At 39.6% G+C, this 26,730-nt stretch overlaps 1 protein-coding gene across 2 annotated transcripts in view; it reads right to left on the bottom strand.

The window, feature by feature from the left end:
• The window catches only part of atxn1a (ataxin 1a), a 118,991-nt gene that overhangs the window by 77,119 nt on the left and 15,142 nt on the right, over positions 1-26,730 (bottom strand). For both annotated transcript variants that reach the window (XM_034705696.1, XM_034705697.1), the window contains exon 2: positions 2,718-2,898. The gene's annotated coding sequence lies outside the window, so the exon portion shown is untranslated. The remainder of the gene's footprint in view (positions 1-2,717; positions 2,899-26,730) is intronic.

Genomic DNA, 26,730 nt, shown 5'->3' with positions numbered 1-26,730 from the left:
AGAGCGGGGGCCCGGATCAAATAAAGCAGAGCGCAGCTATTACAAGAAAACAGAGAAGGGGAAATCCATGCTCACACACACACACACACACACACACACACACACACACACACACACACACACACACACACACACACACACACACACACACACACACACACACACACACACACACACGCAGAAGGGAGACCTCTCCATTTACTATGAATTTTTAACCCTCACTGCTTTCTTACTACAGGGCATGTATGTGAAATGTAAATGCATGCTTTGTTACTTTTAAGTTTTAATAGTTGCTGGAATGCTGCAATCTTTTGAGGTGCTTGCTGCAGTGATGTTAAATAACAGGGATATATTTAATTTGCTTTATTTTGAGCATCTGCACTGATGCCTTCTGGCATTGCTGGACATCTGAAGCTGATGTGAAGTTTACTATAGAGAGCATTGCTGGGTTAATTGGTAATTTGACATATTTGAGATTAGTGAGAGATGTAGCTGCAGGCTGCATTGAGTCTTACCATGAGAGAGTGGGCGGGAGTCATTTTAGTCTCAAACGAAAGAGAGAAAAAATCAATCTCTAAAAGTATGAGGTTAATATGAAGCTGTCAGATTTCCCCTTCAAGACATCAATACACTTACTCTTTCTCTCTGCATATCAGATATCACAGCCCTGTGCCATAATTTAATCAAAGCTGAGTGTATTTTTTGCAGATGTTGCCTCAGGTTCCGCATGCATTTAAAGTTACTGCCCAGTAGCAATGTGAGGAAGCTAATGAGCGGATCAATGTGACACTTTAAGTCAAGGAGCAGTAGACAAAGAGCTGATTTGTTCCTGATTTTCTGTTAATTCTACACAGTGCCTGTCCACTGAAATTGTTTGCTTTCCTGGAGAACTATTTTCTATTTACCATAAAAAACTTCTTCCCAAAGCATTTCATTAGAATGAGTTCATTGGGAAAGTACAAACTCAATACGGCCTCCATTCTTGCTGTCATTAGCACCAAACTGATAGAGAGAAAATGATGCAAAGAGATTTGTTTAGCTAAAAAGTCTGCAGGTGGTAAAATAGTGAAAGGACTGTGATTATTAAGCCGTATCTCTCATCCTCTCAGACACCAAAAGCAGCTTGGGGTTAAATATCTTGACATGGAAACTTCAGCATTTGGACAATCTGTCTCATGACCAGTCAAAAATATCTAACAGGGGCTTTAAATAACATAACTGATCTAGGACCTCACATAACCACAAGTTTTGAAACAAAAACACCTGGTAGCATCATCTTAATAATTAACTTAACTGCTGTCAAGTTGTATTAGCTTATTCTCCTTGTGAACTCACCGTGCGACTCGCAGGCTTCAACATATGGCATGTGCCAAACATCCTAACACGAACATCAAATCTTCTCTGAATTGGCCCTGACTCTAAAACACAAATGGATCCACCCTCCTTCATTCCTGACTGACAGCCTGTATGTGCCTCCCCCATTAACAGCCATTTTCTGACATGTGTTGATCACCACGACTTGCCGCCCGGCATCATTGTTCGAGCTCCCAGACTGTCAGCCGTCCATCTGCTCATTTCTGGCACTTTCAGCTCTCAGAAAAGGCGACTGTCAGCAGAGAATTTTTACAAAAGGAGAGAGGAAGCAGAAAGAAGGAGGGAGGGAGATGTGTAATTTTCTTTTCGCAATACTGACAGGTGAAGAAAGTAGGAGACGAGGAGGAGAGATGGAGGGAAAGACGAAAGAAAAAACTTGAAAGGCCTTTTTTTAATCTGTATTTTTTAATCTAATTATGCACTTTTCTTGCATTTGTTTCATCTAAACCTTACATTTCCTTTTATTTTTTCATCTTTTCTTGTTTACACCCCTCTTCTGTACTCCTCTCTGAATTGCTACAACCTTAATTTAATAAACTAATTAGTCTGTACTTCAAAACATATTTGTAAAGTTACAAAACGAGTCCCCAAGCACACTAAAGTACCTCACAGCTAAATCTAATGATGCTGTTTGGGAGGCAAGTTTAACTGTATATTGCTGAAGGCTGGTAAACTATTAAATCTAAAGCAGGTATGCTCTAAAGAGGATGAGACTCAGAAGACTTTCTCTTTGGATTTTGTGAGTTTTTGGAACCAATTAAACCCTCTGAATGTCTGTGGTCTCATTGATATTAGTGCAAACGCTAAATGTGTCATCTCTTTCCCTCTAACTCTCTGACTTGTAATATATCTGCCGTAAAAATTACATCCCCATTTCATCAAAAAGGAGGGGAAGGCGGGGAGTGAAGAGGGATTGGCCTCCTCACTGTTCCTCTCAGTAAGCTCTTCTTTTCATTCTGCCTTTTCTCATAGGACAGAAAGGAGCTTGGACACACAGCTGTGGAGACGGAGATAAAGGACTGTGGAGGGTGAGGATACAGAGAGAAGAAGAGAGGGAGGAGGAGAGTGGGGGAGTGCACAACTGAGTAGAGAGACATCAGCGGGAGGGTAAAAGTGAAGAATTCAAAAGAGGAAAATATAATCAAAGAAAAATCACAGGAATGAAACATGAGAGGAGGAAGCAGGGATGATGATCAGACAGGTTTGGAAAAGTGAATCCTCAGCTCTTCTGATGATCTATCATAACTACTACACAGAATGACTCCTCGGCAGCATACACATGTTACATCCAGCCAGGTACGATACTGAGTGCAGGGGTTTCAAACCACAACTAGAAGTCCTACCTGAGCAGAGGAGGTAGAGCTACTTGTAGGTGGAGCCTGCTGTTCAGTTGAGAGCTGATATCCGCCTGGAGCTGCAGTTTCTGGTGTGAAGTCTGGATCTCTCCACCAATGGGAGGGAAGCGTTCCAGGTGTCTGCGCCGTCTGTCCACGTCCGTGTGTCTGCAGGTGATGTCACCATTCCCTAGAGAGGAACACAGAGGATAAAGAAGAGTGTTAACACAATTTGTAAAGTTATTATCACTCTACTCTGGATTCAGGAGGTATTATATTTCCTGATGTGATTCCTACGTTTTCTTGTTCCATTATTGCTGTATAATTACCCAAATTCAAAGTGAACATGACTTTGAGCTGACTGTTGCTTTCCACAAAACGATTTTAATCATGACAAAAAGGAAACTCAGTGACTCCTGTGAATGACTCTTAAATTGCTCACTTATGCTCCGACTAGCCGGCTCTCTTAAGTCAGCAACAGAAGTGCTAACTTTGAAGAAAATGTAAAAAACGTAAAGTCTCATAAAATAAATCTGAAAAAGAGACACCAAAGCAATATTAATATGTTGTTAGTCTGACTCATTTTTGCTGCTATGCCATCACGACAACACAGTCCTCTGACATGTTGAGGATAACTGTGTGTAAATATTAATATAGACAGCCTGTTGATTTTGGATTCATATTGATTGCTGCTGTAGTCTTACTAAACACTGTCCCAGACAAAATGGTCCAACCCTGTGTTCAAACTCGACAGCAGCTAGACTCAAACAATGTGCAACTGATTTTACACACTAATATTCCCTGTCTCTGTCTCTCCCAGGAGCATTCAGAACAAACAGCCGTGCTATTTATACTCCAACGCCCCATCAGCATGGCAACCACGCTTTGTTTACCCGCATGAGACACTGGTTTGAGGCGTGTGTCCTCCCTTTATTTTTAAACATAGTCATTTGGAGGAATTTAGATCTCTTTCATGACTTGGCTCACATTCTAGTGGAATTTTTTTTACTTTGACCAAACAGTTCTGGTAAACTGAGAGATGTTATCAGGAAATTCAAGCCGGTAATGACAGAACAATTCTGTGGAACATGTTTGGTTGTTTGTTCGATTGAAGCCTGAGAGAAACGTTGCTAAATGTATATTTTTAAGTGGCACTTCCACTTTTGAAGCATTCGCATCCTGATTTTAATCTGTTTGACCCGTGGCCCTGTTGCAGGCGCTACAGGTCAATGGAACAAGAAAAAACTGTGGTAAAGGCCGCTTCTTCCCCAAACCCATAACTGCACTGACCCGCCTCCATCCCCTCCCCACACTCCAACACTACCAACACACACATACACCAACTGTCAAGTGCACCATCCCTCTCTGTTCCAATTCTACTAGTGCATTATTTACAATGCAATATACATAATTTAATAACTGTGCAATATACATCATCTATTGTTAGAAATGTAATCTGAAATAAACTGATCTGCTGTGTAAAAGAGCACTTACAGTTTCAAAACTTTGTGTACTGTGCAATATATATTACTCGCCCTGCAATATACTTAATCATTTACCATGCAATATACAGAATTTACTGTGCAATATATACAATTTCTACAATGCAATATAGATTGTTTACTGTGCAATATATAAATTGTCTACCTTGCAAAATACAGTATACTCATTGTGCAATATACTGAATGCTCCCTGCAGGATACATTCATTATTAACTGTGAAATATACATTGTCTACCATGCAAGATATATCGTCAAACGTGCAATATGCACTATTTAAAAAAAAAATAATACATTATCCTCCCTGACATATACATTGTTATTTATAAAGCAACATACATTGTCTACCATGCACAAAAAAATGTCTGCAATATACGTTGTCCTCCCTGCAACATACATTGTTTAAGTTAACTGTGCAAGATAGTGGTTGACTAATATAAGTTTTTCAATGGTCGATGTTGATGGAGATAATAAGAGAGCAGGTTGGCCGATGGCCGATATAATGCCGATGTAATGTTTTTGGTTTTTTTGCAATAAATAGAAAAACAACAATTCAATAATAACATCCATCATTCCATAGCCATTTCAGTCTAATATGTATAGCCAGTAACAGTGCTCACTGTGTATATGGGTATATATTATCCACCATGCAATATAAATTATGTTTTTACTTTGCACAAATAATAATGTATACTTCAAAGTACGGTATTTTTCTGTGCAATACTTTATTTCGCTTGAATGCATTTTTCTATGTATTGTAGATGACTGGATGTTGTACCACTATGGCATGGTAGATTTAAATCTACATTGGGGCTTTTGTATGCTGTTCTTTGCAGGCACAAAGTCTCAGATTTAACAAACCCTGATGTCGTTCTTTAAAGCACAGATAAAATAAGTAGCATGTTTTCGTGTCCTTCACTGTCTGCAACTACTCCTTTACTCTACATTCTTCATCTGTGGGAATAAATGCTATTTCAAAGCAGAACAGCTGGGGATCTGGCACTGCCCAAACTTCTGTTTACAACTCCTCAATCAAGTACAACTTAATCCCAAACCTCTGCTGTGACACTGCACAGCTACCTGGAGACAACTATTGTATATCACATCGCTGTGTATTCGACTTTATGACCGTGTTGGGGAGTGTTACTGAGTAAGATATTGTATCTCATTTGATGCACAAGCACAGAGTAAAAAGGCTCAGTGTTTTCCTCATTTACAGTAACCCCGGAGGCTGTTACCATAGTGATAAAGACATGTCCCAAGGTCATGAGGCGGAGCAGATCATCAAGTTGAACCCTGAGACACGGCATCGCCGTGGCAACAAAAAAAAAAAATCAGGTCAGACGTTCATGTGACAACAAAGGCCCCAAGGAGAGAAACTGATACTGAAAGATACTTTTTTTTTCTTGTTTGAACTGAGGTCACAAGAGCTCCCAAAAATCAACACACACACACACACACACACACACACACACACACACACACACACACACACACACACACACACACACACACAGGCATGACAAACTTGTCAACCTGTCAAACACACACATATATATATACAGCACTTAGTGTTTCACACAGTTACAAAGCCATAGTTTAAGAAAATCTCGTCCGAACAATGTTATGTGTAGTTCCTGATTAAAGTGACGCTACTCACCAATTGGGACAGATGTAGATGTGTCTAAATGTGCAAAGCCTTAGCAAACCCATACATGCCACTGGGTCAACTCACCCCTTTTACAAATGCAGGGGTGTCAGAGATGCAGACACATACATACGGTTCTAGAAAACATATATTTACCACTTCTGTCTTCACTAATCAGATCTTCTTTAACTACTGATATTATGGCATCTTATGGGTGTTAAATAATAAGAATATATAATTTATTCATAAATAAGAATACATTTTGAATTCTTTTTTTTTTTTGTCTGTTTGGGGTTTTTTTAGGGATAGGACATGCCACTCCAGCTGCCACCCCACCAGTAATGCCCCTTCATGATATAAAAAAACACTTGCTATCAGTTGACATTTGAGGGTTGAATATAAGCTTCCCAAGCACTTTGTCCATATTCGGAAAAAATGTAGAAAGTTGTATTCAAATCAGGACCAACTTGAAGAAAAAGGTACACAATATTTAAAAAACCGACCTGACATCCAACGTCAGAACTCTGGTCTTCACAGTGTAAAGTCATTAAAACTTGATGCAACAAACAACATTACGTCAGTGCAAAGAAAAAAAGGCACTAAGCTTCCTGTATTTACACAAAAGCTTAAAACATTTAACTGTACTTACTGTCTGTACTATAAGCGTACATTTATCGCTTCATTAGTATAGCAAACACAACTGTCACCTAACCACCACTACTTTGAAACTGCATTTTCCCACAAGACTAAAACATGTAAAAAAGCTGTGAGAAGTTTTACCGTTGATGATGACGATGCATGTAGTGAACTTTGTGAGTTAATAAGAGACAGGATGAGCTTATGGAACAGTATGATCTGTTCATCTGTCCCTGAATACGCATGACTCTTAATAGCTGAGCCACCAGACTAATGTATGAAAGAACAGAGGGTACATTTAAAACTGTGCTAATACGTGAAAAGTGAGAAACACACAGCTCAGTTTTTCTGGAAAAGAATGATTCATACAACATTTTTCAACTCTGAACATGGAGAGCACATTTAGCAATTAGAAAGTTATGCAGTAAGTAGTGAATAAATATATATCCATGGCAAAATAATGCATCCTCATCCCCCTCAGCATGTTTGAGTTGTATTAGAGGGTTAAAATCCTACCATACATCAATATGACTTTTGTAGGACATAGTTTTCACCTTGATTCACCTTGTCTATCTATTTCGTGCAAGAAAGTGTTGTACATGCTATGAATTCCTTTCACACACAGGTTTGTAAATACACATGAAAACACACACCACCACAAGTTTTTCCTCCTATTCAGCAGCTTAGGATTCAGTTCCCTGTATGTCGCATAACAACGCACTGGCAGCTAAAGTGTGTGTGTGTGTGTGTGTGTCACCTATGAAACACGGCCCTGCCCCTTTCAGTCTGCTCTACTATTGGTCCCCTGCCTGCTGTCCCTCTGTCACACACCCAACCACACGTACACACACACAGTACACGGGCACTCTTGGTGACACAGCAAGCACAGCTGTCGACAAAAAGCACACAACCTTGGGTGGTGTAGGCGTACGTGTATGTGTGTGCATCTGTGTGTGTAATGAGAAGCAGAGCAGTATCTCTTGCAGGATTACACCCTGACCTAGCTTGTCTGGCTAATGCTTCTGTTACCATTGACACAGAATCCACACCGCTAGTAGCCAGGGAGGAACACAAGCAACTTGACTCTACTATGAATTGCAAAGTTATATATATATATTTAAATGTCTGTCACGTCATGTCAAAAAAGCTTCTGTCTCCTCAAACACATATTTGTTTTGCTCTATTTATGTAATTAAACCATTAATTTCTTTCTCAAGAGGAGATGAGACCACTCCATGCTCCCTCGTGGGCCTGTTTGGCTCCCTAAACTTGTCCTTCCTTATGCTGCCTTTATTCTTTATTTGTATCTTTGAGCGCAGATGAAAAAAAATGTAATAAACAGTCGACAAAAAGGATCGGACAAAAAGCACCAGAAGGCGGCTGGCCTCTGAAGGGAATTCCACTGAAAACCCTGACTATTCTGAAAATGATACACTCCAACAAACAAGCTGCTTTTCTGGTTTCAAATGCGTCATCAGTGTTGGCGTCCGGGCACTGAGGACAGCGCAGTTCTGAAAAGTTCTTGGATTGCACTGCAGGCTCTGGTTCACAGACTGTACACATCACGACCAGCAACTACCTGGACAACAACAGACTGTTTGGTTACACACAGCCCAGCCTACATCCTGTATTGTTCAAACGGTATAATTATGGCATAATTATAATGATACATAGCCCATCGAAACTCAAACAAACTATGAAATCCTAAATGTATTAAGATGTATGAACAATCTGACGACATGAGGCAGAAAAATGATGTGTTTCCACAATTATTGAAAGTGTAGTGTAAATGACATGCACTGAGCCCACTCACAGTAATGTAAAAAAATAAATTGATAATATTATGAGGTTACGACGGAGAATTATGGTCACATTAAGGTAGAAGAGCTCGGATTTTAGGGACAAAGTCAGAACATTACAAGAATAAAGTCCTGAGAGACAAAAAAAAAGTACATTTATGCAAATAAAGTTGTAATATTATTAAGTGCAATGTCCTATTCTGGTTTTGTGAGAGAGCGGGTGCACTAACATTGAGGAAACATTGTTTCTGCAGTTGTCTGTATTGAGGAAGTGATAGAATAAAGAAGTATGTTACATGTTAAGTTGTCTTTGTAGTTAATAAGTTAACATTATGAGAATAAGATCAGAAGTTTAAGAGAATAAAGTCATACATTTACAAAAAAAAAGTTTTAATATTATGAGAATGCAGTTATCATTTTATCAGAGTAAAATCATAATTTAAAAAAAGTAACATTTTCATTTTTTTGATATTAGTACTTTTTTTTCTCATAATTTAATTCTAACAATTCACAAAATCTCGAGTTTTTTTCTTCTCTAATGAGGCTCTAATACTCAACTTGTATAATATATTCAGTATTTGCTATATGATGAAATTGTCAAATTATTCTAATTTTCATCCTATATTGAGCAGTGCTTTTCATTTTGTTGCAGAAAAACCATCCAAGGAGTCATTGCTACTGAAATGTATTACATCTAAATGGTTTGCCAGTTCAGTTTGTGAAATACAATACAGCTAAACTCAATATAAAGCAGGCAAAACTCAATAAATTAGAAGTGAGACAAGCAAAGTGAGTGAAAGGAATAAAAGGAGACCAACACATACAACGAAACTCAGAGAGAAGCATGAATACGTCCTGGTTATATAACTCGCTCACTAACCCCTCAGCACTATCACTACAGGTCAATGTTCAGTACTCTTAAAAGCTGCCTAAATGTGCTTCTGTGTACCTGATGATCACGCTTTTTCCAGCTGGAGAACACACACACACACACACACACACACACACACACACACACACACACACACACACACATACACATACACACACCACACACACACACACACACACAGACACACAAACGTCTCTGCTTCCATTCATACTGTGTGCACAATGCAGCAGCATGCCAGGCAACCTAGATAGCACAGATAGGGGAGCAGTTAAAATAGACGGTGACACTCTGACACTGTGTACACAAAAGAGATAACGTGGAGAGATAAATGAAGATAAAACTCTGCATTGAGACATCATGGGGAAACCTGCTATCTAGGGAGAATACTGCAGGGGTTCACTCTCCATCTTTGCTAATGGGTCTCCACATATGGGGGTGTTAATCGAGCATTTCCTGAATCCACTAAGCTGTTATATTCATGTTTAATGCATGCATCAAAAATAAATGCTAAAATAAGGTTGTTTAATGCATGTTTTTTTTTTTACTTCACACACATTTACAAGCTCAGAGATGAAGTAGATCTGGGGTAAAGTATAGCACACAGAAAAAGCTATAAGTAGTTGTTACTCTTCAAGAAAACAAGCAGCTGCTTCAAGATCTTAAGACAGAGAATTTATGTAGACAGAGCAAGTTTTAAATCAAAACCGACATCTTTCTTTACTTGTTCCTTTTTTTCCTTTTTTTCTTCGTTCTTTGTCATTATCCCCTCCTTTTAGTGCTGGTATTCTCCAGGGCAACACATCAAAACATAACATAACAACATCCCAGTGACACGTGACAGGCACATGGGCGAGGGGGAATAAAATACAGAGCATGAAACACTCCTCTTGCCGTGTGCTGCACAGAAGAAAAGTGTGTGAAAAGGACTTTTTAAAAAAGAGTGAGCAACAGAAGAAAATGTCACGCAACCATTTTTCTGTATGTGCAAGATTTACCTGCAAACACACGTGTAAAAGAGGCTGTCAGAGCACACACTACTGCTGAACATCAGAGCATGAGCTGCCACCTGAGGGAGTTACTCAGCACCCCTCAGTGAGCTGCGTTAGCGCTTAGGGCCTAGGGATGCAAGAGTTGCAGGGGGCCCAGCTTTGATCGTCCCCTAAAGACTCACACAACACTGGAATGAGGGGGGATATGCTGAGAAGGGGGGCTGCAGGGAATGGAAACACAAGGACATGCACACAAAACTTACAACTTAAACTTTGTTTTAAACAATCAAAGGACATATATGCAGCCCTCTCATGCATAGTAATAATCCCCTGCTTTTGATCTTTGAGTGGAGATAAAAAAATTGAAAATCTAGAAAATATTAACATGAAGAGTTCTCCAATTTATTTCAAAGCAACGTAGATAAAGCCAAGAAACAAATAAACAAACCGACCAATTAAAATCAAGTATCTAAAGTGTAAAGGGATAGGACAACACGTACAACGTCTGGATTACAGATGTTCCTCCACCGTATTAAAGGTGACATATCACGCTTTTTTCATCAATATATATTGGTCTAAGAGGTCCCCAAAACATGTCTTTAAAGTTTATGCTCAAAAAAACACTTTGAAATCAGATTTTGGCATGCCTGAAAAGCGCTCTTCTTCAGTCCTCCTCAGAACACTCTGTTTTCCCTCTGACCACGCCCCCTCCGGAAGTGGATGTGCCTCGGCTCTCCAGCACGTTGATCTAATGTTTACATGTTGGCTGAATATACACGGCTGCTCAGAGATCACGTTACTTCAACCCTCTGAATCTGATCCTGACGGAGGATCGGTTTATGAAGGATCGGTCACAGATTTAGTGTTTCTTGTTGTTTTATTTGTCAGTATGTCGACGTGTGTCTTGGTACACAGCTACAGCTACAGCTACAGCTACAGCTACAGCTACAGCTACAGCTATGAACATGTAGCTATGTGGCTATGCTAATTAGCGCTAGCACTTATCCATGATAAATAAAAATCATCCACTAGATCTTCAAATCTGCAGACGTGGGGAGTAAAACCGACCTTTGTGTTTATTAAGACAGCCTACAACTAGCATGCCTCCCTCCTAAGCTCCTTGTTAGCACACATTTGTGCAGGTAATGAAAAACGGGGGAGGGATTCAGTATTATTTTATACAGTCTATGGGCTGAACAAGCTCCGAGCTCTGACTCCGTGACAGACCGGATATTGTTGTTACGTAACAAAAACACGGAAGTCTGAAACGGCTCGTTTCCCACACATTTACAGAAAGGTGGAGAAATCAAAACAGGGGCAGAATGGATTTTTTTCATTCTCGGGGGGTTTGTAGACATGCCAGGGACACATATTTCAGGTAAAGAACCCTTAAAAAGTAAATTTTGCATGATGTGTCACCTTTAAAGCTGCTGCTGTAAGAGCAGGTTTTGTCAGACCTCATTTAACTCCTCGACACAAACTTTTAGTCTCACTCGCCCCCACAGTCTCGTTCCTGTCAGAGTGCGCTGACGACGAGTCAACCTGTGCTCTTTTACTTGTCTGTCAGGCTTTCATTTGTGGTGAAAGAGCTGTTTCCTTCTGATGGCTTAATTGCTCGTACGAGTCAAAGTTAGTGTTCAGTGGAAAATATCCTGCAGTTGTGGTGGTAAACTGATGCAGTACCTTGCAGGAAAGTGAGACCCAAAGTGAAACCAAAGTAACACCACATACATGTATTAGGATCAAGATAGGAGATAGCTGATTAGTGGTGATTAGTAAAAACTGGGTCAAACACAAAGCTATTGGCTGAAGATTAACTCTGAGGAAGAAAATGCTAATTTCTCATAAGAAGACCTGAAGGCAGGGGCCTTGAAGTTTCTTGTTGTAAAAGGGACTGGCTTCTCCTCCACAATGAAATGCTGACACTGATATTGTAACTTACTTTAACTCTAACCTGTATTTAAATAGTCAGAGAAATGAACTTTAAAGAAAATCACTTAATACATACACAAAGAAAAAAACCACACAGATTATAATATGGTGGCTGGTGTAGTAAATTTGAAAATCTGTATGTGGACTGTGCAATAATACCTATATGCAGTGGTACTAAGAAGACTATTGTTTTGTTGGTTTTTTTTACTTTTTATATTTAACTTTTTATTCATTTTTGACTGATTTTGCAGGTGTACATTGTCCAATATTCAGTTTTTATACCCATTTAACTCACATAGAGAACAGTATTGAGATCCAGCTATACTCATTCTGTAGCGTCGTATAGGTGTCAAATAGGTTTGATAAATAAAATACAAATTTGTTAATTTATGATTAGGATTTTGCGATGAATGAGATGTATTTCTCCAGACATTGGTCCAGTTTATGGATGACTCAGAGCAGTCTTTATTCCATTTAGATATAATTGCTAATGGAGTTTGTGCTTGTTCTAACAGCACGACATGTCCCTTTGGTAAAAGTACAAGTTTCTTAATTATTAACATTACTGGATGGGCAGCAGGTGGCTGGTCAACCGGAAGAGAAGACTATTGTTAACCATTTATAATAATGTAACATTAGACATGATGCTCTGTTACATGTGCTGTGATAGCCGTTAGCCTTTACTGACCGTTTCTGTCATAACCATTGCTTGTGTGTGCCAGGCAAAAGAAAAATGTCCAGCCTACTGGATGATCAAGATATGTTCCAGTCTTTCTCTTCTGATTTCATTTCCCCTTCTGGACACTGAGGTGAGTCGACTTTAAGAAGATAACAGTTATTATGGGGTTCACAGCACGACCTTAGGAAGCCACCAGCATACGTCATGAAGCACCGCGGCTGTGGCAGCATCCTGCTGGCAGCACAGGTGCTCACAAGCACACACACAAAACACACCACACACCACACACACACACACACAAAGACATCTAGCCAGAACACTGCAGGTATCCCATCCCAACCCCACTGATGCGCATAACCATACACAAAAAGGTGCACAGAGAAACAGAATCACACACACATGAACAAGGTGCAGGTGCTCACACAGGCCCACCAGCTGTCCCTGGAGATCCTGCTACAAAGTTTGATGACCACGACAAAGAGGACAAAGGAACACAGAGACTAAGAGAAAGAGGACTGGGCAGATGCCAGCACTGACAGGTGTGTGCACTATGTGTGTTTGTGTGTGTGCGTGGACTAATGGCTCACTTCCAACTTGCTGCACTGCCCTTAACCCAAATAAAGTCTGGTTATCTTTGTTTAACCTTGACTGCTAGTGCTGTCTGCAGATTTCAGCACATATGAGTATGTGTGTGTGTGTGTGTGTGTGTGTGTGTGTGTGTGTGTGTGTGTGTGTGTGTGTGTGTGTGTGTGTGTGTGTGTGCATGCTATGCAGATGGTGATCTTAAAAAAATGTAATGCAATTGAATATGCATAATTATCAAAAACATGCAAAAGAAAGAATCATTAAAAACTCTAAACATAAGTAAGTCAGAGAATAATCAAGCATGCTAGCTTCATATTCATCTTACATCACTTCAGCCGCATGACACATCATGAAACGTTGTTATCTCTTTCTCTCTCCTACAAAAGACTGACAATCAGTTATACAACCAAGGCCACAGGGTCAAAGCTGCTAACACAGCGTAGCCACACCCTGCCTGCCTGTTAGCATTCCATAGTGAGCTGTGCTGTCAATACCTGACAGGCTGTAGACGTACAGCGCTGCTGTGCCCACTCAACGAGCCTACTGTGACCTCTCCTCTGCCTGCAGTTACACTCAAGAGAGGCCCCAGAGAATGCATGCAACCCATGCAGATTTGAGTAACGAATGACAAAAAGGATTAACTAAATATGTCAGTAAAGTAGATAAAAATTCATAAGTTCTTATGTTATTTAATTCCCATGACCATTGTTTGCAAAGGAGCAAATAGAGAGATGTATTCTGTACATTAAAGCAAGATCCAATTCAAGCAACACCCCATTTTGGACAATATACAGTATATAAGTGCTTTGAGTTCTCGCAGACCACATCTTGTAAGGTGCCACCCCTGTTCTTCAATCTTATGGAAATCTAAAATTGGAAAATTATGAAGTTATAAAAAAAATGCACAAAACAGAGAAAAAAATAACTTTCATAATTATTAGAAAAAAATCAGGTCACTTCTTTAGAGCATTTCCCAACATTGTGTAGGCGGGGCATTCACAAATTGATTGACATCTTCTCTTTTTAACTAACATCGCCCTTTTTGGATTGACAACTCCTCCTCTTTGATTGACATCTCCCTGTCTTTGCACACAACAATGGTACAAGAGAGAAAATGCTTTGCTAATAATATCAAAACAGCAAGTATCCAGTGGTGGCAGCAGGGCTTTTAGTTTAACTACAGTGGGGCTAATCCGTACAAAGGTGAGGCTCAAATCAATGTTAGAATTTCAATGGAAAACACCATGCATTTTGCGTCTCATGTCACACTCCTTACACAGAGAAAGAGAGAAAGAGAGAAAGAGAGAGAGAGAGAGAGATGACCAAATTTCATGTTTTGAACAGTTGTGGTTGGATGCAAATGCAACAGATACCAAACTATGAGGATAATGACTCACTATTATGTTAAACAGCTAGCTGCTAGCGAACAGACCAGGAATGATCATGTTATTGACATAGTGACATGCGCTTGACAACCATAATCTCTGGTCAGTGACTGACGGTGAATACCAACGTAGATACTGAATGACAGATGAGCTATTGAATGCAGATCAGTTTATGGTGTGCAATACAACACTACACCTTGCTACGTCATGCTTTGTGGTTGTGGAAGCGAGCGCTGTTGGACCAAGTCTTTGTTAGTGTTCCAAAGTAAAGAACTTCTTTGTTCGTCTATGGTTGTGGAGCATGTAATAGCTTTGTAGAGTTAGCTAGTTTTGTACTATTACAACAAAACGGAACTTGCCCTTGCGACGCCAAAAATAGACAACCTTCAACCATAGACTGTATAAAATATGGCTTCAACAGTGAGAGTCAATAACCACTGGCTGATGGTGCTCATGCTAGCCCAGAACTTCAATGCGACTATTCCTATGAAAAGTTTGGGAATTTAGTGCGCAATTTTTAGCACAGCAATTCCAAACATAGAATACCTTTGATACCAATGACAGTCAATATTCACCTACTTATTGAGCTATTGCTTGGTGTGATAAGCACAAAACTTTGATGTTTCTACACTTATGACTAGTTTGGAGATATGTGGTCAAGATTTTGGAGCATAGCCATGTCCTATACAAACACAGGAACTCAACAGAAACTTAAAAGACAGAAGTTGAATAGAAACCATTCAACAGACCAAATTACCTTCATAAACATATTACCCTGAAAATAAATAGTTAGATATTTTGGAAGAGCTTTTTCACTGGTTTATTCACCTTTTTCAGTGTGTCTTCGGCTCTAGCAAGGTAATCAATGGCTTAATTACTTTGGAGCATTTAGGAATAATCTGCTCAATGTTTATAGATGGCGGCCAACCTCACACAGAATCACTCACATAAAATAAATCATACTCTTTATCTATCTGTCTGCAGAAAATCCAACACGCAGCTCCTCACACAGAGGGGAGGCATGCTGAGACTAGCTGCTCAGATATATATTACTACACATTCTGCTGTACATTGCTTTTCTTTACAAGTACAACTGTGTAGTCGCTTGAGGCAGCTTGTTAGACTGGGTGTGTTACAGTGAGAGGGAGGGGAAACACAGGAATTAAACCTGCTACAAGCTCATACTGTGCATGCTTTGATGGAGGGTCTTACAAATAAATGGTGCTGTCTTGAAACTGTACTCAAGACATGTAGAGACATAAAGATGTTAAATTTGACCTACACATTTTCCAATCTAATTGATACATGAAGCAGGTATTGAAGCTGGATAATGCATTTCAATTTGAGGTCTTTTCAAGTTGAACATTGAGAAGCAGAAGCTAGAAGCTCAAGTATTAAGCATGACAGTTTTAACACAACCTTCACATTTATTTACTTGATTTAATAAATATCAGCAAGCTCCTATAATCTGTCTTTTTTTCTCAAAATCTTGAAAAATAAATCTCAGCCCAACAAACAAACAAACAAACAAACAAACAAACAAACAAACAAACAAAGTTCAATCCAATAAATCACTGCAAACAGAGCAATTGACAGACACAAGTTTAAACAAGGACGGTGTCGTTACCTATTCTGCTCCTCCACATAGAAGAAAAGTCATAGGCATAGGAAAACACATGCAAACACACACACACATGCACACACACGCTACCACAACACTCACAGGATCTCCTGGGAGCCAGGGAGTTCTAAGTGCAATCTTTTCTGACACATACTGTACCCAAACCCGCTCACACTAACGGATTAACACGAATACACTACACACACACATGTATGCACATACACACAGGGAGACACGCAGGAGTGGCCTGAGTGTCTATACATGATTAAAAGACTGAAAGTGGGGCAGGCGCACATTTTAGCTCTGGTGAATTGCTGCAGTTTCTTTTAGCCCCTTCTGAACACTCACAGGCACACACTCACAAACACACACACACACACACACACACTTGCATCCAACAAGCTCTATGTCCAATAAGTGTTCACGCTCACGCTCACACATTAACAACCCACACAGTAGCCCATTGGTTCAATAATTGAGTGATTCCCCTGATAAAGCAGCAGGGGAGAGGAGTGCTGGCCAGACAAGAGATTCATTTTTTAAATATATGCTCCCAGTGAAAGTTTCCTGCTGTTTTGAAATTTTCTCTTTGTTGTTGTTGTTTATTTTTTTTTCGTTTGTTTGTTGTTCTTTCTTCTTCAAACTACACCCCTACTGTTAGGCACCACAATTCCCAATATAAACAGAGTGGGATTCTAAAACCTGTCCATAGAAATTTGCTCACAAGATCCATGAAATCTCTGTGAATATTATTCACTACATATATGTTTCAATACAGAACTCTAATGTACAGCCAAAGCATACATCAACTCAGAGACAAATCAGTGCTCATAATACTTGTCTTGCTGTTAATCACACTGCATATGTTGCTGGCAGAGAGAGTATTTGGAAATAGTAGTAGAATATGAGTCATCAATTAACCTGCCCCTAGGTGTGAGTGTGTGTGTGAATGGTTGTCTGTCTCTCTCTGTTTGCCCTGTGATAGATAGGTTGGCGACCTGTCTTCCCCCCGAAGTCAGCTAGGATTGGCTCCAGCCCCCCGTGACCCCAAATGGGATAAGTGGTCAAGATAATGGATGGATGGATGGATGGGCGGATGGACGGATGGATGGATGGATGGATGGATGGATGGATGGATGGATGGATGGATGGAGTAGAATATGAAAGAATATAAAAAATACTTAGCAGTCCAACTTGCATGATCGCTATGATTCTTTAATTCCTTTTTCCTGCCACTGTTTAGGGAACATCTAGACATTTTGGCCTTGACCTTTGAAGAGTTCACAAAGACAGCTTCAAACATTGTAGCTACCATAGCCTTCACAGTGTACATAAATACATCAAATTTGTTCATCCTAATTATTAGGTGCATTTTAACACCAGACTGACTTCTGTAAAATATAAGTCATGAAACAGACATACAATACATTTTGAAACTCATTTAATTGAGCGTAGCGTTAGTTCAGGCAGGCCACAAAGTCAAGCTCAGCCTTCAGCTGATTACATCTATGCATCAAATCAGAAAATAGCTCAATGGCGTTTTATTTAAAATGCTTTAGCCTGCCCCCTCTTGCAAACTGCTTTACAACCCCCCTCCACCCATTCACCTCCTGTACTGCTGTGTCTGATTTTACTAGTGTCATATGTATTGTCACTGATGCTCGCTCAGTTCTGTACACCAGGGTTTTTTTTCTACTGCTTCTCTGCCTGCCTTTTCTTTTCATGTATGCACATGAAAGAGAGGGGAGACCTGTGTGCTCTCCCAACTTCAGGCTTTGGTATTCCACGTAGGCACATGGAAGGGCAGGGAGCACCCAGAACAGAGTCAAATGGCCAAATTTCACTTATTGCAAGCAAATAATTATTTATTTTGACAAGATTTGTCCTGCCTTAACTGAATTTTTTCCAGGAAAAAAAATAAATATATAACAACTCATTAAAACCTGTCAGACATACTTCAGCATGGTCAGTCTAATATTGAGAATCTGGCTGGAAATCTGTCTTGACTCACAGGGCCTTAAAAGACGTCTGCTGTGACTGATGCATGGATTTGACAAGATAAATTTTCAACTTGTTCTAAGAGACTCAATTTGACTCAAATTTTGGAAAATTTGCATCTTATAAAATTTGAGTCCAATTGAATTGATATCATAAAACAAAACTGTAGGTTTTATACATCTCGTTAAGAAAACTGGCTCAACGTTCACCATATTTCAGATTATTACCAAACTGTGTCTCAAACATGTGCTGCTCAATTAACACTTCCTCATATTAGCTGTACTTTGTATTAGGGATGAAAAAGTGACACCAGAACACGTTACTAATCTTTCAATGTGTTTGTGCAGCCAAAGGTAATTCTCAAAGAAAACCAGACAGTCTGAGCTCAGCCACATCTGGTCAAAACCTTTCTTTTATGTCCCGTGGAGCTTACAAATAGAAAATCGTATAAATGAGCACAGGACACGCGGGCTTACTACTTTTTACGCGGCATTATGAAACTGTGCCTCAGTTTTAAAAGATTATAAGTAAACAACACAACATAAACCCTCCAAATCTCCTCTCTAAAGCCGAACAAGAGGGGACTAAGCAGTATTACTATTGGTGGACTCTAATCATGTGTTGCACTTGACAAACACACTTAGGACCTTTGCAAAAAGTTCAAATAGAAACCTGCAAATCCAGGAGCTCCTTAGCAGCCTTGTGCAAGGTTTCAGGGAATTAGAGCACAGGTCGTTTGTGGGAGAGTGGACTTCAGTGTTGTGATTTCAGGACTGAGAGAACAATTTAGCAATGTGAATCTTTGAACCTGTGTTTGTGTCCAGTTTTTTGATTGATGAATCAGGTTCCTCTGTTGCAACATGACTGCTAGGTAAACAGTGAAAGTTGGTTGACAAATGATCTCTTCAAAGAGAAGCTTTTATGAAACAAAGAAATCTTGCAGGTTATGTTGATAAAGCCTGGATGAGCTGTTCACGTCTGCTTTTTAAGGCCAACAATTAATCTGTGAAGCTGCAGCAAATTCTCTGAATATTACAACTAGCACAGAGTCAGAGGAGTTTTTTTTCAAGCATTTCATCCTTTTTCTCAAGTATCCCTGACATATGTAGTTCCCTTCCCTCACTACTTACCCAGACAACCAAATATAAACACAAGCAGTCAGCACTAATAATCGAGTTGCAAGATAGTATCAGCTGACTCAGACTCTGTAACCTTAGTGAGCAACGCCTCTTCAGAGCTCAAACTTACAGCCTGCATTCAAAACAAACACCTACCTTATGCTCCTGCTCAGTGAAAACTTCAACTATTAGCTGTAAGGTTTTCAAAACTCATGACAGTTTCTTTTGGGACTATATTTCAAGAAGTCCGCTGTGTCTTCAAGTAGAAAAAAATTTGTGATGTAAACAGTGAGGAGTGAGCCTCTTGGGAAACAGCGCCTGAATCACTGGGAGGATTTATAGGTCCTTATTGACAGTCCTTGAACATCTTTGTCTCTTTGAGTCAGAATAATCTGTAACAGGAATTCACAGCAGCCCACAGTTGCAGTGATATACTCTGTCAATCCACTAGCAAATGTCAGAAATGTTTAGTTTCACAGGGTTCAGGATAACTCTTGATCAGCATTGAAAAAGGTTGTGGAGTTCAGGTCGGTTTGACCAACCACAGATCAGTGTCCGACAGATCAGTGCTTTCTAAAAAAGAGACCTTGCACTGTTGCACTGCCAAGAACAGATACCGCATCATGATTCTTTTAAGTTTGAATAGCATTATGGTAAATTCTAATCAAAAAATAAATCAGACATGTCTCCTTTCTACTGTTAAATGCATTACTCATTATCTCAAGTGGTCTGAGCCAAAGTACTCAAAAACTAGGATAACAACTTTTTCATTGACCTTGCTAAGACTGTATCAAGGAAAATACTGAGCAGCATCCAATAGAACGAACTGGTAATATAGGATCATTATTTATATTCAACTAGTGAGTGTATAAGGAGATATATGGCACATCTGATCCCTGAAAGTGAAGCCAGCGCCTTTAGAGCTCCCCCTGGTGACTGGATGCAGTATATACAGTACAGGCCAAAAGTTTGGACACACCTTCTCATTCAATGCGTTTTCTTTATTTTCATGACTATTTACATTGTAGATTCTCACTGAAGGCATCAAAACTATGAATGAACACATGTGGAGTTATATACTTAACAAAAAAAGGTGAAATAACTGAAAACATGTTTTATATTCTAGTTTCTTCAAAATAGCCACCCTTTGCTCTGATTACTGCTTTGCACACTCTTGGCATTCTCTCGATGAGCTTCAAGAGGTAGTCACCTCAAATGGTTTACACTTCACAGGTGTGCCTTATCAGGGTTAATTAGTGGAATTTCTTGCTTTATCAATGGGGTTGGGACCATCAGTTGTGTTGTGCAGAAGTCAGGTTAATACACAGCCGACAGCCCTATTGGACAACTGTTAAAATTCATATTATGGCAAGAACCAATCAGCTAACTAAAGAAAAACGAGTGGCCATCATTACTTTAAGAAATGAAGGTCAGTCAGTCCGGAAAATTGCAAAAACTTTAAATGTGTCCCTAAGTGGAGTCGTAAAAACCATCAAGCGCTACAACGAAACTGGCACACATGAGGACCGACCCAGGAAAGGAAGACCAAGAGTCACCTCTGCTTCTGAGGATGAGTTCATCCGAGTCACCAGCCTCAGAAATCGCAAGTTAACAGCAGCTCAGATCAGAGACCAGATGAATGCCACACAGAGTTCTAGCAGCAGACCCATCTCTAGAACAACTGTTAAGAGGAGACTGCGCGAATCAGGCCTTCATGGTCAAATAGCTGCTAGGAAACCACTGCTAAGGAGAGGCAACAGGCAGAAGAGATTTGTTTAGGCCAAGAAACACAAGGAATGGTCATTAGACCAGTGGAAATCTGTGCTTTGGTCTGATGAGTCCAAATTTGAGATCTTTGGTTCCAACCGCCGTGTCTTTGTGAGACGCAGAAAAGGTGAACGGATGGATTCCACATGCCTGGTTCCCACTGTGAAGCATGGAGGAGGAGGTGTGATGGTGTGAGCGTGTTTTGCTGGTGACACTGTTGGGGATTTATTCAAAATTGAAGGCACACTTAACCAGCATGGCTACCACAGCATCCTGCAGCGACATGCCATCCCATCCGGTTTGCGTTTAGTTGGACGATCATTTATTTTTCAACAGGACAATGACCCCAAACACACCTCCAGGCTGTGTAAGGGCTATTTGACCAAGAAGGAGAGTGATGGAGTGCTGCGGCAGATGACCTGGCCTCCACAGTCACCGGACCTGAACCCAATCGAGATGGTTTGGGGTGAGCTGGACCGCAGAGTGAAGGCAAAGGAGCCAACAAGTGCTAAACACCTCTGGGAACTCCTTCAAGACTGTTGGAAAACCATTTCAGGTGACTACCTCTTGAAGCTCACTGAGAGAATGCCAAGAGTGTGCAAAGCAGTAATCAGAGCAAAGGGTGGCTATTTTGAAGAAACTAGTATATAAAACATGTTTTCAGTTATTTCACCTTTTTTTGTTAAGTACATAACTCCACATGTGTTCATTCATAGTTTTGATGCCTTCAGTGAGAATCTACAATGTAAATAGTCATGAAAATAAAGAAAACGCATTGAATGAGAAGGTGTGTCCAAATTTTTGGCCTGTACTGTGTATATATAGGGCATAAACGCAGCCTCCTCCGTTTTAATGGATGGGGCAAAGGTCAAGCTTTAAAATAAAAAAACGTTGAATTATCTCAAACATATGGATGGGACATCATGATTGACAGCTTTATTGACAAATGTTGGTTTCCTCAGCGTGCTTTATCAAATTAGCAGATTAAAGGGGGAGCAGTAAGAGAAAACTTCACGAACACTAACACAAGAGTTGTTGAACTTTCCATAACCCTGAACCAACTGTGCTGTTTTATCTGTAAGTTAAATATGTGTTTTGGTAAGCAGCCAGTCCAATGGCCCTACCAGCCAGACCATCTCTTTGCATGCCTTGGCCCCAATATGTCACAAGTAGGGATGCACGATATCAGATTTTTTGCCGATATCTGATATGTCGATATTTTACAACTCATTTAGCCGATTACCGATACCGATATTTTTTTTCCGCACACCTATTTGTAGAGATCATCAATTCTCTTCTGTATTGGAATTAGCGTACAGTATTATGGTGATACTCTTATCACATTTGTTAAGTAATATTAATTTCTTGTGCAAAATAAGAAAAATACTTAATACTTAAAACTGCATATTTATTTACGACGATTGCTTTCAAACAAAATTCATACAAAAAGATACATCCTACTTAAAACTTTGATGATGCTCTCCCTGAGACAATCATAACAATAAATACAACCAGGGAAAATTTGACCAATTTCACAATTGACATAGTAAGTAAACCTAACCTCTGTTCACAGGGAACATGTGAAAAGTGCAACTGTACAACAATTAAACCCAAATTAAGTCAAATGTTTTACTCTTTGACAGTAAATGTGTTTAAATTAGTCAGCTACATGTACCTTACAGACTGCTGCTTAAATTCAAATTTAACTTAAAACATGAGCCCAACATGTGTGCAGCAGCCCATTATTTTATCGGTTAATTATATCGGTGGATATCGGCATGTTGGCCGATATCCAGTAGTTCATTTTAAAGCCATTATTGGTCGATGCCAATAATGTGCCGATAATATTGTGCATCCCTAGTCTAAAGCTTAACATGTCAGCATTTTGGCTTCTCTTTTTAACAATGGGAGGACGTAAAGGCATGTCATCCACATTTATATGCAGTTAATGCTTCAAAGCAAGTTGGTGGCATGGTATGTACAAACTGTGCATGTATAAAATGAAGTAAATACAGTGCCTTGATGTGATCAAATTTGGTGAAAACCACTGATCAAATCTGACATCAGAACGTTGACATGGTTTTACCTTCAAATTAGATCATTCCAGAAAGACTTCAGCCCCATTTGATCATGTGGTATCTGAATTATGCATTTCGCTGCTTGTTTTAGTCCAGTTCTAATAAAAATATGCACTCATATGCAACTCCTGTACTGTAAATCTATGTATGCTGCATTAGTGCCAGCAGTTATGACAGGTGTGTTTTGCTGGGTTAAGTCTAATGGCCTGAAACAACATGAATTTTACATGCTCTCTTCACTCAAAATGACTCCACCCTTGACCCACATGCACAGACACAAATTCTCCATCCCCTCCCCGCACGCCAATCCTCTTGCTTTAAGTAAGTGTAAATGGTATCCAGGAAGGGCCTCCTAAAAGGGTTATACTACCTTTATACACCCCCCTTCCCCCCCTCTTCTCACCGCCATCCTTTCAGCAGTAGTGTACAGTTTTCGGTGGCGTGTCCTGTCAGGTTGAAGATGCACTCAAGTATGCATCTCACACAGCCACGCTAGAGGTGGTGTGGGGGCAGATTGTAGCAGATCTAATGGCACATTGTGTGGCCTTAAAACAATCTGACGGGGCGTGGCTGTAAGAGGAAGAGGAAAGAGAGCATCTTTTCACTATGAAAAATAGTTGTTGTTTTGGGTTTTGAGGCTAATTGGTGATGAGAGGTTTGATGGGAGGCGAGGAGTTCTGCTGTGTGTTTTTTTAAGGTTAGTGGTTAACACTACACATCTGACAGGCGTAGTAGAAGCTCATTCAGAATCTGTCTTGATGCAAGATGTCTTCAAGTGCTGTGGGAAATATAACACTCTCAGAACACATTAACGATCATGCAGTATAGTACAAGTGGCATGAAACCCAAAACCTTTTTTTTTTCATCTGAGTTTCAATTTTGTGACATTTATGGGTCAAGCCATCAGAGGGAAACAGAGGAAAGCACAAAAGCCATTTCAACATCTGACAACAGATGTCAAGACCACTCAATTTATATGAAGGAATTAAATCAGTTCACAGAAGCATTGTTGAAAAAGATGGGAACAAAATCTCAAAGCTTGAGAAAGCAGTATAACACTAACACCAGGAGAAGAAATCCAAGATATCTTCTGTCTCTTACAGTGGTTTTAAAATTACATCTTGACACATCTAGATCCACATCAATACAAGCTTGGGAACTCAGTGGTTGCCACATTTTTCCATAGAGAACAATCTTTAAAATGCTACTTTTAAAAGAAGTGCAAAAAGCATTAAAAATAACCCCACATAATAAGACATATTGACTAATGTTGGATTAACGTTGTCTTAAAATCCGAAAATCAAATTAACATGTAGGCCGCCATTGGTACTTACATCGTGACGTCATGTGTGGTGGCTCTGCTGTGGTTGCTAAGTTTGTCTGCGTGAGTTCAAGTAAAGAAGACATCTATTAAGAGGTTTCTCTCAGTGTGAATCAAACTGAAAACAATTAGAGAGGTGAGGTGCTAAGAGTGGAGCCTGTCTACTTCACTAACATCGTGTAGACAATGAAACGGCTCAATGCGTGGGGAGACAAACAGAGCAACTATAGAGCTACCGGTAGAAGTCACAGCAAAGTAACAATGTCAGCCTTGGAGTGACTTGTAGAAATGTATTGTGTTTTGTTTTGTGCAGCATACAAATAAAAGATAAAAATATTAATGTGATAACGTCAACATGTCTTATGCGCAGAGTTCCTTTAAGGTACAACATAATTTGCAAGCCAATAACTTGCTTCCTTCAACTTAGCAAAGTTATTCATGCAAAAAAAAAGAACAAAGCTTGTTTTAAATTATCATAAAATTCTTATTTTCTTTCTGAAACTTGTGGTATTTTGTGGGTCATGTTTCACATTTCTTTGACAGTTTTTCCAGCTGTATTGGTGTGATGTTTTAACCACCAATGTTCCTGGTTTTAGTGTGTCTCTTATCAATGAACAGGCTGCATCACTTTCAAACAAGGTAACAAATGAGCATGAACTTGAAAAAACCCTTCAGAACATACGATACAATGTCCTTTATTGTCCCCGTAAGAAAATTTGTCTTTGACATCAGTGCTGCACATGTTACCTGCTCCTTCAAAAATCACCACAATGACACAAGAACACATAAATAAAAAATACAATAAATAATACACATTCATACAACACACAGCATAATCTTAAAGAGAGAGCACCATAACACTGTCCCAATCCTAACAGGCTATTTACTATTTAAATTAAATTCTAATAGAGATTGACACAAAGGAGTTTTTAAAACGATTCAGTTTACACTTGGTGACTCTGTACCTTCTTCCAGATGGTAAAAGTTCATACTCATCTCTATTGGACACTATACCTGTGTTTGCAACATGGCTAGTCTAAATCCAAGATACTTCCATAAAAATGTCAGTCAATCATCAATAAATTCTATGCATGTTGAGTGAGAAAGCATTGCTTGCTAGCATTCATTTCTTCAATAAATTCAGCCTTTCGTGATGTGTTTATTGCTAAAACAAATTAAAACAATACAATTAAGATGTATTGTACAGTCATATCAAATATCTGTCATTTATCAGACATATATTCTGTATTGTATTTCATTTGGAAAAATATTGAAGTAGTTATGCAAGACATGTAGATTCTATTTGAACTGACATTTAAAAAACATCTCAAGTTCCCTCTGTAGTTCTCCTCTGTACCCTTTGAAGTACTTAAAAGCACTCCCATTTGAGAAACACCACTCTCTACCATCTAACAGCAGACATAATACCCACCCATTGGTTCCATAATGATGATGATTACAAAAGCACCTGATCCTCTATATGTGGCTGACTGAGATCTGACTTCTGGGAAGTTTTAAGGTTCCCATAAGAGCTATTAATGTTATGGAATGAAGAAATTGTTTTTGGTCTAGTGCAGATGCCTGGTAATTTCCCATTAGGTCAACTTTCTTCTTCTACCACAGGTATGTTCCCTGGGCAAGCCCCTACAATGGGTGTGTACACCAACATAAGCACAGCTGCACAGAGTGTGTGTTAACGTGTTGTGTGTCCATGAAAATAACTGTTCAGATGGCTGCATGTTGTGAAAGTCATGTATGAGCTTGTTAATGTGACCGATATGAAATGTGAGATAGTGCATGGGTGCATTTCTTTCTTCCCTGTCTGCTGCAGTGTGTGTGCATGAGAGCTTCGTATCATGAGGTTGCGGCTAATTGAAAGCACACATAGTCATTTTGCAGCCAAGTTACCACCCCGTTGTGGCAGCTGAAAGCAGATGACAGTGTCAGGAAAGCAGACCTGGCCGGGCCACAATGAAATCTCATATTAACCTCATTTATCTGTGTCATAGCTCATCACCTGATTCCTCTAAACTATCCATCTCCAATGAGCACACTGGCAGCAAAACAAGCCTGAG

The sequence above is a fragment of the Notolabrus celidotus genome, chromosome 16 (genome assembly GCF_009762535.1).
Source record: "Notolabrus celidotus isolate fNotCel1 chromosome 16, fNotCel1.pri, whole genome shotgun sequence".
NCBI lineage: Eukaryota > Metazoa > Chordata > Actinopteri > Labriformes > Labridae > Notolabrus > Notolabrus celidotus.
Note: the sequence above shows the minus strand (reverse complement) of the source record. Positions and strands in the feature narration are given on the sequence as shown.